At 42.4% G+C, this 17127-nt stretch overlaps 1 long non-coding RNA gene across 1 annotated transcript; it reads right to left on the bottom strand.

Annotated features, from left to right (window-relative positions):
• Nucleotides 1-947: 947 nt before the first annotated feature.
• On the bottom strand, nucleotides 948-6111 carry LOC117526408. Its single transcript, XR_004565279.1, has 3 exons — nucleotides 5950-6111; nucleotides 3189-3327; nucleotides 948-1084 (listed from the first exon to the last, which is right to left on the bottom strand). It is a non-coding gene; the product is annotated as an uncharacterized LOC117526408 (long non-coding RNA).
• Nucleotides 6112-17127: the final 11016 nt, after the last annotated feature.

The following is a 17127-nucleotide window of genomic DNA, read 5'->3' as shown; positions in this document are numbered from 1 at the left end:
ATGCCCTGTTGGCCGAAATGACAGATATTCGCCCGAGTTACATGAGGCGAATATTTTGAGATTTTCAAAATGTGTAATTCTCTTTGTTGTTTATGCCACATGTGTCTCTATTTTTTTATTTTTCTCAAACACCTTTGGCTTGGCAGAAAGGTGGGTCTATCTCCTGAGCCTGGGTAATGGACTACTATCCATTACCCAGATTTACCTTGCTCCTACCCCCGGAAAAGACGTGTTCAGTATTGCAATCACTCATGCTGATTATTATTCTGTGGCTTGGTGAGGGGTGAATATACTATCTCCTGTCTTGAAACATCTGATTGGGGTATGCCTGCCTTGAAATAACTAATTGAGTTATGCCTACGTACCTTGAAATAACTGTTTGGGACATGTGTTTTCATATACCTGTTTGTAAGCACATACTGTTTAGAATGTAGTTGATTGTTGATCATTTATAATCTCAGAAGCTAAAGACAAATTTTAATGAAAATTCAAGAATTTTCATGTTATCAAACATAATTTATTGCTTTAAATGCACAATATACAAATCAAAATACATTCACGTTAGTACAACACGCTGGAAAGGTCATCAGTGTTTGTAAGGTAGATGTTATTTTCAGAATGTTTTCAGTCCTGTAGTGCTGTCCTTTACAGGTCCATATTTCAGCCATTTGGATGTGTTCAAACAGTATTTATTGCTTTAAATGCACAATATACAAATCAAAACACATTCACGTTAATAGAACAGGCTGGAAATGCTCAACAATGTTTGCCAGGTACCTTATGCCAGGTTATCAGGTACCTCCACACTGCTGCATGTTGTTTCAGCTCCTCTCTTTGCTGAGCTGGACATCATCTGCTGCAGCCTCTCTATATCTTTTCAGATGAGAGGCATTTGCTGCACCTGACAAGACCTTGCCACTTAAGTTTTTTTAGTCTACAAGCACCCTTTTTCTTGATTTCCTCCATGGTGTATGATCCTATCCAATGCTCCCGTAGTTTGCCACCAGCCGTTTGTGTTTTTCATGTTCTTCATCTTAACCTATAAATGGTTGTCGCCCATAGAGGAGAAAGAATGGGGTAAAACCTATGAAGAAATTAAAATGAAATGATAAGAAACTACTCAGATTTCAGTTTGCCATCAACTGTGGCTTTATGAAATTGCAATTTAGAAGCAAACGTGAGGTAAAAGTAGATGATTTTAGCCAAGACATTATATAAACATGGTTATGTATATTTTATATTATGTAAGTGTATATATATATATATATATATATATATATATACACACACACACACACACACGAGTATATAGGGTGTCTCAAAAAAATGTACCAAAGTATTTTGACAGTACAGAGAAACAATCAATATCATCACATTTTCTGCTTGACCATGTGGCCGAAGCATGTAATTTTTCTCCCCAATGCACAGTTTTTAGTTCAGCCTTTCCTTTTTGATGTTTTAACCATTTATCTTTTACACCACATGATTTCAGTTTAATTTCAATTTATTTTCATTTACATAGCGCCAAATCACAACAAAGTTGCCTCAAGGCGCTTCACACAAGGTCTAACCTCACCAACCCCTAGAGCAAGCACACAGGGAAGAAAAAAAGGGGGCCTAAGACAGACCCCTGCGGAATCCAAATTTCATGCCACTAAGGTTAGAGGTAGTGTTATTGTACAAAACACAGAGAGAACAACTGGTCAGGTATGACGACAACCATGCAAGGGCATTCCAGTAATCCCAAATGATTCTCCAGCCTATCGAGTAGATATATCAATCAATCAATCAATCAATTTTTTTATATAGCGCCAAATCACAACAAACAGTTGCCCCAAGGCGCTTTATATTGTAAGGCAAGGCCATACAATAATTATGTAAAACCCCAACGGTCAAAACGACCCCCTGTGAGCAAGCACTTGGCTACAGTGGGAAGGAAAAACTCCCTTTAACAGGAAGAACCTCCAGCAGAACCAGGCTCAGGGAGGGGCAGTCTTCTGCTGGGACTGGTTGGGGCTGAGGGAGAGAACCAGGAAAAAGACATGCTGTGGAGGGGAGCAGAGATCGATCACTAATGATTAAATGCAGAGTGGTGCATACAGAGCAAAAAGAGAAAGAAACAGTGCATCATGGGAACCCCCCAGCAGTCTACGTCTATAGCAGCATAACTAAGGGATGGTTCAGGGTCACCTGATCCAGCCCTAACTATAAGCTTTAGCAAAAAGGAAAGTTTTAAGCCTAATCTTAAAAGTAGAGAGGGTGTCTGTCTCCCTGATCTGAATTGGGAGCTGGTTCCACAGGAGAGGAGCCTGAAAGCTGAAGGCTCTGCCTCCCATTCTACTCTTACAAACCCTAGGAACTACAAGTAAGCCTGCAGTCTGAGTATGATGATCCACAGTATCAAATGTAGCACTGAGATCTAACAGCACCAGAACTGTAGTGGTGTCCGAATCCATTGCAAGCAGAAGATCATTCACCACTTTAGTGAGAACTGTCGCTGTGGAATGATATTTTCTAAAAGTAGACTGCATTGGCTCAAAAGATTTTTCTCAGTAAGGTGATCCATGAGCTGCTGTGACACCATCTTTTCCAGAATTTTAGAGCAACATGATAGATTTGATATCGGCCGACAGTTTTTCAATATATCAAGATCAGATTTCTTTAGTAATTGGTTTAATCACTGCAGATCTGAAATATTGAGGAACAGATCCAGAGGTTAATGAGAGATAATAATTTCCAGCACTAGAATGGGCCACAGGTCCTTAACAGTTTTGTTGGTATACGATGAAATAAGCAGGTTGTGCTTTTTGTAGACATTACGAGTTATGATCAATGTAACCTCCTCACTGAAGTTTCCTAAGAAACAAATCATCTGTCTCCAGTTTTCCAAAAAACCACTGAGCAAATTCAAGTCTCCTTGCCATTTGATGGGAAGTTAGTTCATTCTGAGACTGAATTTTGTATGGAAAGAGATGCAAGTCAGGCCTGAGGATGCATTGCACAGAACGCGCAGATTTTTGTTCTCCAAAACTAGCAGCCTGTCAAAACTAGCAGCCTGTCAAATTTTCCTGATAGGATTACTGTATAACACTTGTACTCAAAACTGGCTGATATGATTATAGCATAGCACTCACAGTCAAAACTTACGGCCTGCCAAATCTACCTGATAGGAAACTAAAGAATCATACCTGTTGAAGCATGTACAGCTGTTCTGTACGCAAACAGGACACCATCCAGCAGGTCTGCCCACCCATCCTCGGAGCCTTCCAGGAGTTTCAGCAAGCTGTTCTGTGTTGTGTGGTTTTGTCTCTCTACTAGTCCATTATCCTGCAAAAGTAGCATAAATGATATTTACAAGTTCGAAAATGAAATGTTTTGTTATAAATATATATTAACCTGTCCATGTCTGTTATGTTTATATTTCAACCTTTCTGTCTTATAACTGGATTGTCATGGACTACCAAAAAAAAAGTTGATAAAAGAAACGACGCTTGACCATCAGCCACACTGACGTGTTTAGACTGGTCTTTGAACCACACTGGTAGTTATCTACGACATGATGAGCTTCATTAAGAGCCTTGCAAAACACACTGTACTGCATATTGCAGCTGTCTGTACAGCACAAATAATTGTTGGTCCCTCTTTGACCATAAAAACGATACAAAAAATCATTTAACTGTAGACATAACCATAGACCTATTTTAGTGCTTTATGCTAATGCTTTGTCAGCCCACTGAAGGTCAAGGTCGTAAGGCTCAGAAAACATAAAAGGCTAACAGCATACATAGAAATGATAATCACACATATTAAAGAATCCTTGCACAGACATACAACCCCTGGCAAAAATTATGGAATCACCGGCCTCGGAGGATGTTCATTCAGTTGTTTAATTTTGTAGAAAAAAAGAAAAATTATGGAATCATGAAAAACAAAAGAACGCTCCAACACATAGTATTTTGTTGCACCACCTCTGGCTTTTATAACAGCTTGCAGTCTCTGAGGCATGGACTTAATGAGTGACAAACAGTACTCTTCATCAATCTGGCTCCAACTTTCTCTGATTGCTGTTGCCAGATCAACTTTGCAGGTTGGAGCCTTGTTATGGACCATTTTCTTCAACTTCCACCAAAGATTTTCAATTGGATTAAGATCTGGACTATTTGCAGGCCATGACATTGACCCTATGTGTCTTTTTGCAAGGAATATTTTCACAGTTTTTGCTCTATGGCAAGATGCATTATCATCTTGAAAAATGATTTCATCATCCCCAAACATCCTTTCAATTGATGGGATAAGAAAAGTGTCCAAAATATCAACGTAAACTTGTGCATTTATTGATGATGTAATGACAGCCATCTCCCCAGTGCCTTTACCTGACATGCAGCCCCATATCATCAATGACTGTGGAAATTTACATGTTGTCTTCAGGCAGTCATCTTTATAAATCTCATTGGAACGGCACCAAACAAAAGTTCCAGCATCATCACCTTGCCCAATGCAGATTCGAGATTCATCACTGAATATGACTTTCATCCAGTCATCCACAGTCCACGATTGCTTTTCCTTAGCCCATTGTAACCTTGTTTTTTTCTGTTTAGGTGTTAATGATGGCTTTCGTTTAGCTTTTCTGTATGTAAATCCCATTTCCTTTAAGCGGTTTCTTACAGTTCGGTCACAGACGTTGACTCCAGTTTCCTCCCATTCGTTCCTCATTTGTTTTGTTGTGCATTTTCGATTTTTGAGACATATTGCTTTAAGTTCTCTGTCTTGATGCTTTGATGTCTTCCTTGGTCTACCAGTATGTTTGCCTTTAACAACCTTCCCATGTTGTTTGTATTTGGTCCAGAGTTTACACAGCTGACTGTGAACAACCAACCGAGGCCGGTGATTCCATAATTTTTGCCAGGGGTTGTATATCATGAGTGGACACTAAACTTTGTATAGGTTATCACATCACAAAAAAAAAAAAATCATTGGAGCAAGGTCAATTTCAGTGTGTACAGGGGTCAAAAGTTAAAGTTACTCCAATTTTGGTAAAATAACAGTGGTGTAAATTATTGGGTGTGCTAATAGGATTAGTAAATAATAGTTTTGACTGTGTTGAATACTTGGTCTCCAAAGTAAAGGTCAAACAATTTCAACGTCCATTGGTTTCTATGACATGTGACGTGTTACTCTGTAACACAATACCTAAGCATGACACATGGTGCAAACTATTCCTTTTTTAAAACCCTATTAACTCAACCAATAATTTGCATCACTTTAGCAAAATTATAGCAACTTTAACTTTTGACCCATGCCTAAATTGAAATTCACCTTTGTCACCATTCTTGCTGTTTTTAACCCCATAACTCCATAACATTCAGTCACAGATAGCCCAAACTATACCTTTTTGGAATCTTTGTCAGACAAATAATGTGATATAGTTCTCAGTATGATTGGATCATTTTAAATTTTGACCCCTGTGTAATTCTTCAATTGACGCCTACCTGGCTGCCTATTGAAAATTTAGGTGGCAAACGTACTTTTACAAAAAAGTAATGTCTAAGTAGTATGTGTGCCAATTTTGGCACTTGTTTCCAGAAATGAACAATTGTTGCAGTTATCTGCTCCACTATATTGTTTGTTAATATTGTACAGTACATGTACATTCTACCCCAGATCCTTGTGATTCTACTGGCACTCCATTCCGTTGTGTATGATCTGTGCACCCCTTCATCAAAGGATTTTGTTGTTTTTGTTTTTACATAACTTCTGACTCAAAGGCTTCATGTAAGGAAATCATTCAATTCAAAAGTTCTACTCTAACCCTTTTTCATATACTCATCGTCAGCCAGCTTGACATTTTCACCTAAATTTAAACATAGTCTCTTTATAGATGTACATGTTGGCATATCTTCCTTCACACTTCATAAAATGGTGCCCATATTAGTGAACAGATATACATACCTGTGGATGATATGCACTTGTGACACGATAGTCCACACCTGTTAGCTTGTGCAGTTCTGCCTGAACTTGGTTTACAAATTCTCCACCTTGGTCAGATATCTCAATTTCAGGGCACCCATAACGGCAGATCAGACCATGAAGAAACTTTGCCACAGCTGTTGCTGTTTTATCCACCAAGGGGCGGCTTCTGGCCACTTTGTGAAGTAATCAATGGCTGTTACTGAAAAAACAAAAAATAACAATCAAATATCTGTCATGTACATATTTCCAGATACACGTTCACAATTCTTTTTTACAGAGCATGCACAGGATAACAGAGCTTAACAAGAGCAATCAGAGATTTCCAACATCTGCCAATCCGGATCCGGTGTCCCGAAGAGATGTCATTCCTGTCGAGAAACCAGCCACCTGCGCAACTGCAATGTGCAAGTCTCTTGACCTGTTTTTGCACCAAATCACAACAAACGTTGCCCCAAGTGCTTTATATTGTAAGGCAAGGCCATACATAATTAGTAAAACCCCAACGTCAAACGCCCCCTGTGAGCAAGCACTTGGCTACAGTGGGAAGGAAAAACTCCCTTTTAACAGGAAGAAACCTCCAGCAGAACCAGGCTCAGGGAGGGCAGTCTTCTGCTGGACTGGTTGGGGCTGAGGGAGAACCAGAAAAAGACATGCTGTGGAGGGGAGCAGAGATCGATCACTAATGATTAAATGCAGAGTGCGCATACAGAGCAAAAAGAGAAAGAAACAATGCATCATGGGAACCCCCCAGCAGTCTATGTCTATAGCAGCATAACTAAGGGATGGTTCAGGGTCACCTGATCCAGCCCTAACTATAGCTTAGCAAAAGGAAAGTTTTAAGCCTAATTTAAAAGTAGAGAGGTGTCTGTCTCCCTGATCTGAATTGGGAGCTGGTTCCACAGGAGAGGAGCCTGAAAGCTGAAGGCTCTGCCTCCATTCTACTCTTACAAACCCTAGGACTACAAGTAGCCTGCAGTCTGAGAGCGAGCGCTCTATTGGGTGATCTATGGTACTACGAGGTCCCTAAGATAAGATGGGACCTGAGTATTCAAAACCTTATAAGTAAGAAGAATTTTAAATTCTATTCTAGAAAACAGGAACCAATGAAGAGAGCATATGGGTGAATATGCTCTCTCCTTCTAGTCCCCGTCATACTCTAGCTGCAGCATTTTGAATTAACTGAAGGCTTTTTGGGAACTTTTAGGACAACCTGATAATAATGAATTACAATAGTCCAGCCTAAAGGATAAATGCATGAATTAGTTTTTCAGCATCACTCTGAGACAAGACCTTTCTGATTTAGAGATACTGCGTAAATGCAAAAAAGCAGTCCTACAGTATTGTTAATATGCGCTTTGAATGACATATCCTGATCAAAATGACTCCAAGATTTCTCACAGTATTATTAGAGCTCAGGGTAATGCCATCCAGAGTAAGGATCTGGTTAGACACCATGTTTCTAAGATTGTGGGGCCAAGTACAATAACTTCAGTTTTATCTGAGTTTAAAAGCAGGAATTAGAGGTCATCCATGTCTTTATGTCTGTAAGACAATCCTGCAGTTTTAGCTAATTGGTGTGGTCCTCTGGCTTCATGGATAGATAAAGCTGGGTATCATCTGCGTAACAATGAAAATTTAAGCAATGCCGTCTAATAATACTGCCTAAGGGATCATGTATAAAGTGAATAAATTGGTCCTAGCACAGAACCTTGTGGAACTCCATAATTAACTTTAGTCTGTGAAGAGATTCCCCATTTACATCAACAAATTGTAATCTATTAGACAATATGATTCAAACCACCGCAGCGCAGTGCCTTTAACTACCTATGCATGCTCTATCTCTGTAATAAAATTTTTTCAACAGTATCAAAAGCAGCACTGAGTCTAACAAACAACACCGAGATGAGTCCACACTGTCGAGCCATGAAGATCATTTGTAACCTTCACTAATGCTGTTTCTGTACTATGATGAATTCTAAAACCTGACTGAAACTCTTCAAATAGACCATTCCTCTGCAGATGATCAGTTAGCTGTTTTACAACTACCCTTTCAAGAATTTTTGAGAGAAAAGGAAGGTTGGAGATTGGCCTATAATTAGCTAAGATAGCTGGGTCAAGTGATGGCTTTTTATAATGGTTTAATTACTGCCACCTTAAAGCCTGTGGTACATAGCCAACTAACAATAGATTGATCATATTTAAGATCGAAGCATTAAATAATGGTAGGGCTTCCTTGAGCAGCCTGTAGGAATGGGGTCTAATAAACATGTTGATGGTTTGGATGAAGTAACTAATGAAAATAACTCAGACAGAACAATCGGAGAGAAACAGTCTAACAAATACCGGCATCACTGAAAGCAGCCAAAGATAACGATACGTCTTTGGGATGGTTATGAGTAATTGTTTCTCTAATCGTTAAAATTTTGTTAGCAAAGAAAGTCAAGAAGTCATTACTAGTTAAAGTTAATGGAAAACTCAGCTCATAGAGCTCTGACTCTTTGTCAGCCTGGCTACAGTGCTGAAAGAAACCTGGGGTTGTTCTTATTTTCTTCAATTAGTGATGAGTAGAAAGATGTCCTAGCTTTACGGAGGGCTTTTTTATAGAGCAACAGACTCTTTTTCCAGGCTAAGTGAAGATCTTCTAAATTAGTGAGACGCCATTTCCTCTCCAACTTACGGGTTATCTGCTTTAAGCTACGAGTTTGTGAGTTATACCACGGAGTCAGGCACTTCTGATTTAAAGCTCTCTTTTTCAGAGGAGCTACAGCATCCAAAGTTGTCTTCAATGAGGATGTAAAACTATTGACGAGATACTCTATCTCACTTACAGAGTTTAGGTAGCTACTCTGCACTGTGTGGTATATGGCATTAGAGAACATAAAGAAGGAATCATATCCTTAAACCTAGTTACAGCGCTTTCTGAAAGACTTCTAGTGTAATGAAACTTATTCCCCACTGCTGGGTAGTCCATCATAGTAAATGTAATGTTATTAAGAAATGATCAGACATAAGGAGTTTTCAGGGAATACTGTTAAGTCTTCTATTTCCATACCATAAGTCAGAACAAGATCTAAGATATGATTAAAGTGTGGGTGGACCATTTACTTTTTGAGCAAAGCCAATAGAGTCTAATAATAGATTAAATGCAGTGTTGAGGCTGTCATTCTCAGCATCTGTGTGGATGTTAAAATCGCCCACTATAATTATCTTATCTGAGCTAAGCACTAAGTCAGACAAAAGGTCTGAAAATTCACAGAGAAACTCACAGTAACGACCAGGTGACGATAGATAATAACAAATAAACTGGTTTTTGGGACTTCCCAATTTGGATGGACAAGACTAAGAGTCAAGCTTTCAAATGAATTAAAGCTCTGTCTGGGTTTTTGATTAATTAATAAGCTGGAATGGAAGATTGCTGCTAATCCTCCGCCCCGGCCCGTGCTACGAGCATTCTGACAGTTATGTGACTCGGGGGTGTTGACTCATTTAAACTAACATATTCATCCTGCTGTAACCAGGTTTCTGTAAGGCAGAATAAATCAATATGTTGATCAATTATTATATCATTTACCAACAGGACTTAGAAGAGAGAGACCTAATGTTTAATAGACCACATTTAACTGTTTTAGTCTGTGTGCAGTTGAAGGTGCTATATTATTTTTTCTTTTGAATTTTTATGCTTAAATAGATTTTTGCTGGTTATTGGTAGTCTGGGAGCAGGCACCGTCTCTACGGGGATGGGGTAATGAGGGGATGGCAGGAGGGAAGCTGCAGAGAGGTGTGTAAGACTACAACTCTGCTTCTGGTCCCAACCCTGGATAGTCACGGTTGGAGGATTTAAGAAAATTGGCCAGATTTCTAGAAATGAGAGCTGCTCCATCCAAAGTGGGATGGATGCCGTCTCTCCTAACAAGACCAGGTTTTCCCCAGAAGCTTTGCCAATTATCTATGAAGCCCACCTCATTTTTGGACACCACTCAGACAGCCAGCATTCAAGGAGAACATGCGGCTAAACATGTCACTCCCGGTCTGATTGGGGAGGGCCCAGAGAAAACTACAGAGTCCGACATTGTTTTTGCAAAGTTACACACCGATTTAATGTTAATTTTAGTGACCTCCGATTGGCGTAACCGGGTGTCATTACTGCCGACGTGAATTACAATCTTACCAAATTTACGCTTAGCCTTAGCCAGCAGTTTCAATTTCCTTCAATGTCGCCTGCTCTGGCCCCCGGAAGACAATTGACTATGGTTGCTGGTGTCGCTAACTTCACATTTCTCAAAACAGAGTCGCCAATAACCAGAGTTTGATCCTCGGCGGGTGTGTCGTCGAGTGGGGAAAATGGTTAGAGATGTGAACGGGTTGGCGGTGTACACGGGGCTTCTGTTTAGGGCTACGCTTCCTCCTCACAGTCACCCAGTCGGCCTGCTTTCCCGGCTGCTCAGGATCTGCCAGTGGGTAACTAACGGCGGCTAAGCTACCTTGGTCCGCACCGACTACAGGGGCCTGGCTAGCTGTAGAATTTTCCCACGGTGCGGAGCCGAGTCTCCAATTCACCCAGCCTGGCCTCCAAAGCTACGAATAAGCTACACTTATTACAAGTACCGTTACTGCTAAAGGAGGCCGAGGAATAACTAAACATTTCACACCCAGAGCAAGAAAGTGCGGGAGAGACAGGAGAAGCCGCCATGCTAAACCGGCTAAGAGCTAGTAGCTACGCTAAGCTAGCGGATTCCTAAAAACACGCAAAGTGAATAATGTGTAAATAATTTAGACGTGATTCAGCAGAAGGAGTGCTTTAGTTAAGGCACGTAAAGCTTACACTGGGAAACAAATCGTAATCTAGATAACTAGATCAATCTTTCTTTTTTGTGGGCAAGAAAGACGGTGGACTCCGTCCATGCATTGATTACAGGGGGCTGAATGAGATCACGGTTCGCAACCGATACCCTCTGCCCCTGTTAGATTCAGTGTTCACACCCTTGCAGGGAGCCCAAATATTCACGAAACTGGATCTTAGGAATGCGTACCACCTGGTTCGGATCCGGAAGGGAGACGAATGGAAGACGGCGTTTAACACCCCGTTAGGTCACTTTGAGTACCTGGTCATGCCGTTCGGCCTCACTAATGCCCCCGCGACGTTCCAAGCTTTGGTAAATGACGTCTTGCGGGACTTCCTGCATCGGTTTGTCTTCGTATATCTGGACGATATACTCATCTTTTCCCCGGATCCTGAGACTCATGTTACGCATGTACGTCAGGTCCTGCAGCAGTTGTTGGAGAACCGGCTGTTTGTGAAGGGCGAGAAGTGCGAGTTCCACCACACATCTGTCCTTCCTGGGGTTTATCATCTCCTCCAACTCTGTCGCCCCTGATCCGGCCAAGGTAGCGGCGGTGAGAGATTGGCCCCAACCTACAAACCGTAGGAAATTGCAGCAGTTCCTCGGTTTTGCTAATTTTTACCGGAGGTTCATCAGGGGCTATAGTCAGGTGGTTAGCCCCCTGACAGCCCTGACCTCCACTAAAGTCCCCTTCACTTGGTCGGATCGGTGCGAAGCCGCGTTTAGGGAGTTGAAACGTCGGTTCTCGACTGCACCAGTTCTGGTGCAGCCCGATCCTACTCGCCAATTTATAGTTGAAGTGGATGCCTCTGACTCAGGGATAGGAGCCGTGCTATCCCAGAGTGGGGAGTCCAATAAGGTTCTCCATCCTTGTGCCTATTTTTCCTGCAGGTTGACCCCGGCAGAAAGGAATTATGACGTCGGCAACCGGGAACTTCTTGCGGTGAAGGAGGCTCTGGAGGAGTGGAGACACCTGTTGGAGGGAGCTTCTATGCCATTTGCGGTTTTCACAGACCATCGGAACCTGGAGTACATTCGGACCGCCAAGCGTCTGAACCCCAGGCAAGCCCGCTGGTCACTGTTCTTCGGGCGTTTTGACTTTCGGATCACATACCGCCCTGGGACGAAGAAACCAACGGTCTGACGCCCTGTCCCGGGTGCACGAAGAGGAGGTCAGGACCGAGCTGTTAGACCCGACGGAAACCATCATTCCCGAGTCCACTGTCGTGGCCGCCCTCACCTGGGACGTGGAGAAGACCGTCCGGGAGGCCCTGACATGGAACCCGGACCTGGGAACTGGCCCGAAAAACAAAATGTACGTCCCACCAGAAGCCAGGGCTGCAGTTCTGGACTTCTGTCACGGTTCCAAAATCTCCTGCCACCCAGGGGTACGAAGAACTGTGGCAGTCGTTCGGCAGCGCTTCTGGTGGGCGTCTCTGGAAACCGACGTCCGGGAGTACGTCCAGGCCTGCACCACCTGCGCCAGGGGCAAGGCAGATCATCATAAGACCCAAGGCCTCCTCCAGCCTTTGCCCGTGCCTCATCGCCCCTGGTCTCACATCGGCCTGGACTTCGTCACGGGCCTCTCGCCATCCCAGGGCAAGACTACCATCCTCACGATAGTGGACAGTTCTCCAAGGCGGCCCACTTCGTGGCCCTCCCGAAGCTCCCGACGGCCCAGGAGACTGCAGACCTCCTGGTCCACCACGTCGTGCGTCTGCATGGGATTCCATCGGACACTGTCTCAGATCGTGGCCCTCAGTTCTCCTCCCAAGTCTGGAGGGGTTTCTGCAGGGAACTGGGGGCCACCGTAAGCCTCTCGTCCGGGTACCACCCCCAGATGAACGGGCAGGCAGAGCGGACGAATCAGGATTTGGAGCAGGCCCTCCGCTGCGTGACCTCCGTGCACCCGTCGGCCTGGAGTGACCATCTGGCCTGGATCGAGTACGCTCATAATAGCCAAGTATCATCTGCCATCGGCCTCTCCCCTTTCGAGGTATGTTTGGGGTATCAGCCCCCATTATTCCCGCTAGTGGAGGGAGAGGTCGGGGTGCCCTCGGTCCAGGCCCATCTGAGGAGGTGCCGTCGGGTGTGGCGTACCGCCCGCTCTGCCCTGTTCAAAGCCCGGACGAGGGCTAAGGCCCATGCGGACCGCCAGCGTGCCCCGGCCCATACGTATCAGCCCGGGCAGGCGGTTTGGCTATCTACAAAGACATACCTCTACAAACGGAATCCCAGAAACTTAAGGACAGATATATAGGACCCTTCACCATCGTGAAGGTCCTCAGTCCAGCCGGTATTCCACATCTCCAGACTCAAACCCTGCCACACCTCTCCCCTCTGTGCCCCTGGACCGGCGGCGCCGCCTGCCCGGATCATCGACGGGAAGCCGGTTTGGACTGTGCGCCGGCTCCTGGACGTTCGTCGAAAGGGCCGGGGATTCCAGTATTTGGTGGACTGGGAAGGATACGGACCCGAAGGAACGCTCCTGGGTGAAGAGGAGCTTCATCCTGGACCCGGCCCTCCTGGCCGATTTCTACGCCCGGCACCTGGACAAGCCTGGTCGGGCGCCAGGAGGCACCCGTTGAGGGGGGGGTCCTGTTGTGTAGGCCGCTGAAGAGGAGGTACTGCTGGCCCACCACCACCAGATGGCGCCCTGCTTGAAGTGCGGGCTTCAAGCATGAGAGGGCGTCATAGGAACCGGGAGTGACAGCTGTCACTCGTTATCAGCACCAGCTGTCACTCATCCACATCACATCACCACCACCATAAAGGCCGGACTGCAACTCCACCTCCCCGCCGAGAAATCAGCTATCAGAAGAGGTCATTTCTCTGCTGAACGTGAAACTGCATTATAGTCTGGACTCTTTTTGCAGCCGTATTCCTGTGGTGTTCCTTATCCGTTGGATTGGCGTTAGGTGTGATCAGCGACGGCTTCGCTCCACACTCCATCCAGATAAGTGGTTAGACAGGAGCTGCACGAGTGTGTGATTGGAGGTGGAGGTGCTCCCTCCCAAAGAATACAGACTGTGGGATTACTGAGTGTGCGAACTCACACTCATCAATAGTTTTTCTGTTCTCTGCCAGCAGTACCAGGTCTGACAGCTGGAGACGGTGACCACCTGGGGACCCAGGACTTGGCGGCTCTGGTGTTCTTCAGATCCGTTGGCAGTGAAGGCCGTGTGGGATCCAGCTCGGCTCAGGACGGATGTCTCCTATCCTCAAGCCTGCCCACACGTCACTCAAATCTGTAATTCGGTGGTACCTAAACTGTGATTGTCTGTATTTCATTGTGCACTACAACATTAAATTGTTAGTTACTGCTTATCCATTGCCCGTTCATTTAACGCCCCCTGTTGTGGGTGCGTGTTCCTACACCTTCACAACATGCAGAATTGTATTCTGTTTGTTTTTTTTTTATTTTGTGGTCTGTTATTATATTGGCAGCTGTTGCAGACATAATTTAACAACCTTTAAGAATTTTTAACTCACCACAACACCCTGGCATAAAATGTAACCCAGTAACATTAATTACATAAGTGTAATCATTACACTTGTCCCAGAATCCTTTGTGTCCCTGTGACGTCACAGCACTGCTGCCTTTATTGAGTTAAATTGCTTCTAATGAAGTTTGAGCAGTGGAAATTTGTGCCCATTTTTAACCTTTTAGTGTTCAGCTCAGCCATTTGGTAGAGTATACCGATATCTACTACATGCTACTGTAAAATATGAGGTCACTAATGTAAAATTAATAGAAAAGTGCAGGAAGTAAATAATTTGAGTGATACCTTGTAGTAAGAAAAAGAGATTGAATTGTTATTGATAGTAAATTTAAATATTGGTAATCTTATTAACAGTTAATATGCCTCAGACAGAACACCAAAATGTAATGAATTTAAATATTATTTATTAATATTTAATATTGAATATACCTTACACAGAAGCATCAGAATATTTAAAAAAAAAGACTAATAGTTCATTTAAAATCGAATGTCCTCCCTATGGGGGACCAGAATAAGTAATGAATAATTAGTATTATCATTAATTTTATGAATGTTGGAATCACCTATCTGAGCACAATATATTTATGTAATAAAATATAAGTTAAGACAATATTTAATCAAATATTAAATTAAATCTCAAAAGATGGCACCATCTGCGTAATTTTCATACAGGATGTCAGGTTAAACAATATTAGTCAGGCTTTGATCTGGATGTCATAAGTTCCTGATACGATTGATCAAACCTCTGATTCAACTGAACACAATAAGACCACTGGTGTCATATTTACACATTTATTCATATATATATATATATATATATATATATATATATATATATATATATATATATATATATATACACACACACACATGGACAAACATAGGTGATTGACATTTTAATTAATGATTTATAGTTGTATTACAGAGACAGTCCTTTATCTTTTAATCATTACACAGTAAAAGATAAAGCAGTGAAAGAACGAAGTGTAAGAATTTAAAGAGAATAAATCTGATTTGAATTTAATGATGAATCACAAATCATTATTACCAAACAAATATTTATAGTCACTTTGCATCATTTGACAACAAAGCCCGGAGCACTTGGTTGGTTCACTTCTCTGGTGTCCATTGGACCGGATGTAGCTCCGGTCTGGTCGGATTTCTTGATGGCCCTGTGCGGCCTTAGTTTGGCTCACAGGGCCATCAGCAGGACCAAATATAATAAGTAGGTGATTCCATTGAAGCTGGTGTAAGCCTGATCCCGTCAGATCTCAGAAGCTAAGCAGTGCGGGGTAGGGTTATGACTACAAAACGTTTTTTCTAAGCTTTCATTTTCCTGATGTTGCATTTGATGAACTTTTACCCATAGATCACATTTTTGAAGTTTATTTCATTGGATCTTGAAAAAACCTCCCGCACCTAGCGCCACATCACTTTTAAAAATACATGAGTTTACACAATACTATTTAAAAAAATAACGTAACAAGAATTAATAAGTATGAGGAAATAACAAGAAAATATGTACAAATGAATATTGCTAAAATATATTAATTAAACAATAATTAAAAGAAATAAAAAATAAAGGTAAAATAGATCAAATTGAACACGCCACTCAACAAAGTCTGCTGCCAAACTGGCACTCTTTGTCAACCAGAAAAGCGTCACAGGTGCTTCAAAGTCTGGCTTAAGATGGAGTTAGTTTCCCAACACCATCACAGTCTGGAGTCTGGTGTCAAACAATCAGAGATGCAGAACAAGTTAAGAACCGCCTCATGGAACTTTTCTCTGAAGAGAAATTTTGCAGTTTGATGATAAGCGTACCAAGTTGTGTGCTTGAAAAATGACAGAACAACATTACAACTTGGCATTTTGGCTTGTGACAGTGGAACCGCTGCAGACATTTATATACCACTACAGGACCTGCTTGATGACTACAATGTATGGAACAGTATTCAGATGATCATCTCTGACACAACAGCAGTCAATAGTGGTCGCAAAAATGGTGTTGTAGCCAGGCTTCAGAGAACATTTCAAGACAAGGGATTCAATGAACCTCAATACATCGGCTGCCAACACTACATTCTTGATCTTATTCTGCGACGTGTTGAACTTCTTTTTTCCTATACGGTCACGGTCACCTAACTACGAGTTTATTGATGAGATTTTGGAACAGTATGATGATTGGATAGATGGAAGATAATAATAATTCAAACAATAATAATATAATAACATGCTTTTGGACGGGCGGTATGCATTTTCAGAGACCCGACATCCATGCCCTGTTGGCCGAAATGACAGATATTCGCCCGAGTTACATGAGGGCGAATATTTTGAGATTTTCAAAATGTGTAATTCTCTTTGTTGTTTATGCCACATGTGTCTCTATTTTTTTATTTTTCTCAAACACCTTTTGGCTTGGCAGAAAGGTGGGTCTATCTCCTGAGCCTGGGTAATGGACTACTATCCATTACCCAGATTTACCTTGCTCCTACCCCCGGAAAGACGTGTTCAGTATTGCAATCACTCATGCTGATTATTATTCTGTGGCTTGGTGAGGGGTGAATATACTATCTCCTGTCTTGAAACATCTGATTGGGGTATGCCTGCCTTGAAATAACTAATTGAGTTATGCCTACGTACCTTGAAATAACTGTTTGGGACATGTGTTTTCATATACCTGTTTGTAAGCACATACTGTTTAGAATGTAGTTGATTGTTGATCATTTATAATCTCAGAAGCTAAAGACAAAATTTTAATGAAAATTCAAGAATTTTCATGTTATCAAACATAATTTATTGCTTTAAATGCACAA

This window comes from Thalassophryne amazonica, chromosome 15, assembly GCF_902500255.1.
Source record: "Thalassophryne amazonica chromosome 15, fThaAma1.1, whole genome shotgun sequence".
Classification (NCBI taxonomy): Eukaryota; Metazoa; Chordata; class Actinopteri; order Batrachoidiformes; family Batrachoididae; genus Thalassophryne; species Thalassophryne amazonica.
This window is presented reverse-complemented; position numbering and strand designations above follow the sequence as displayed.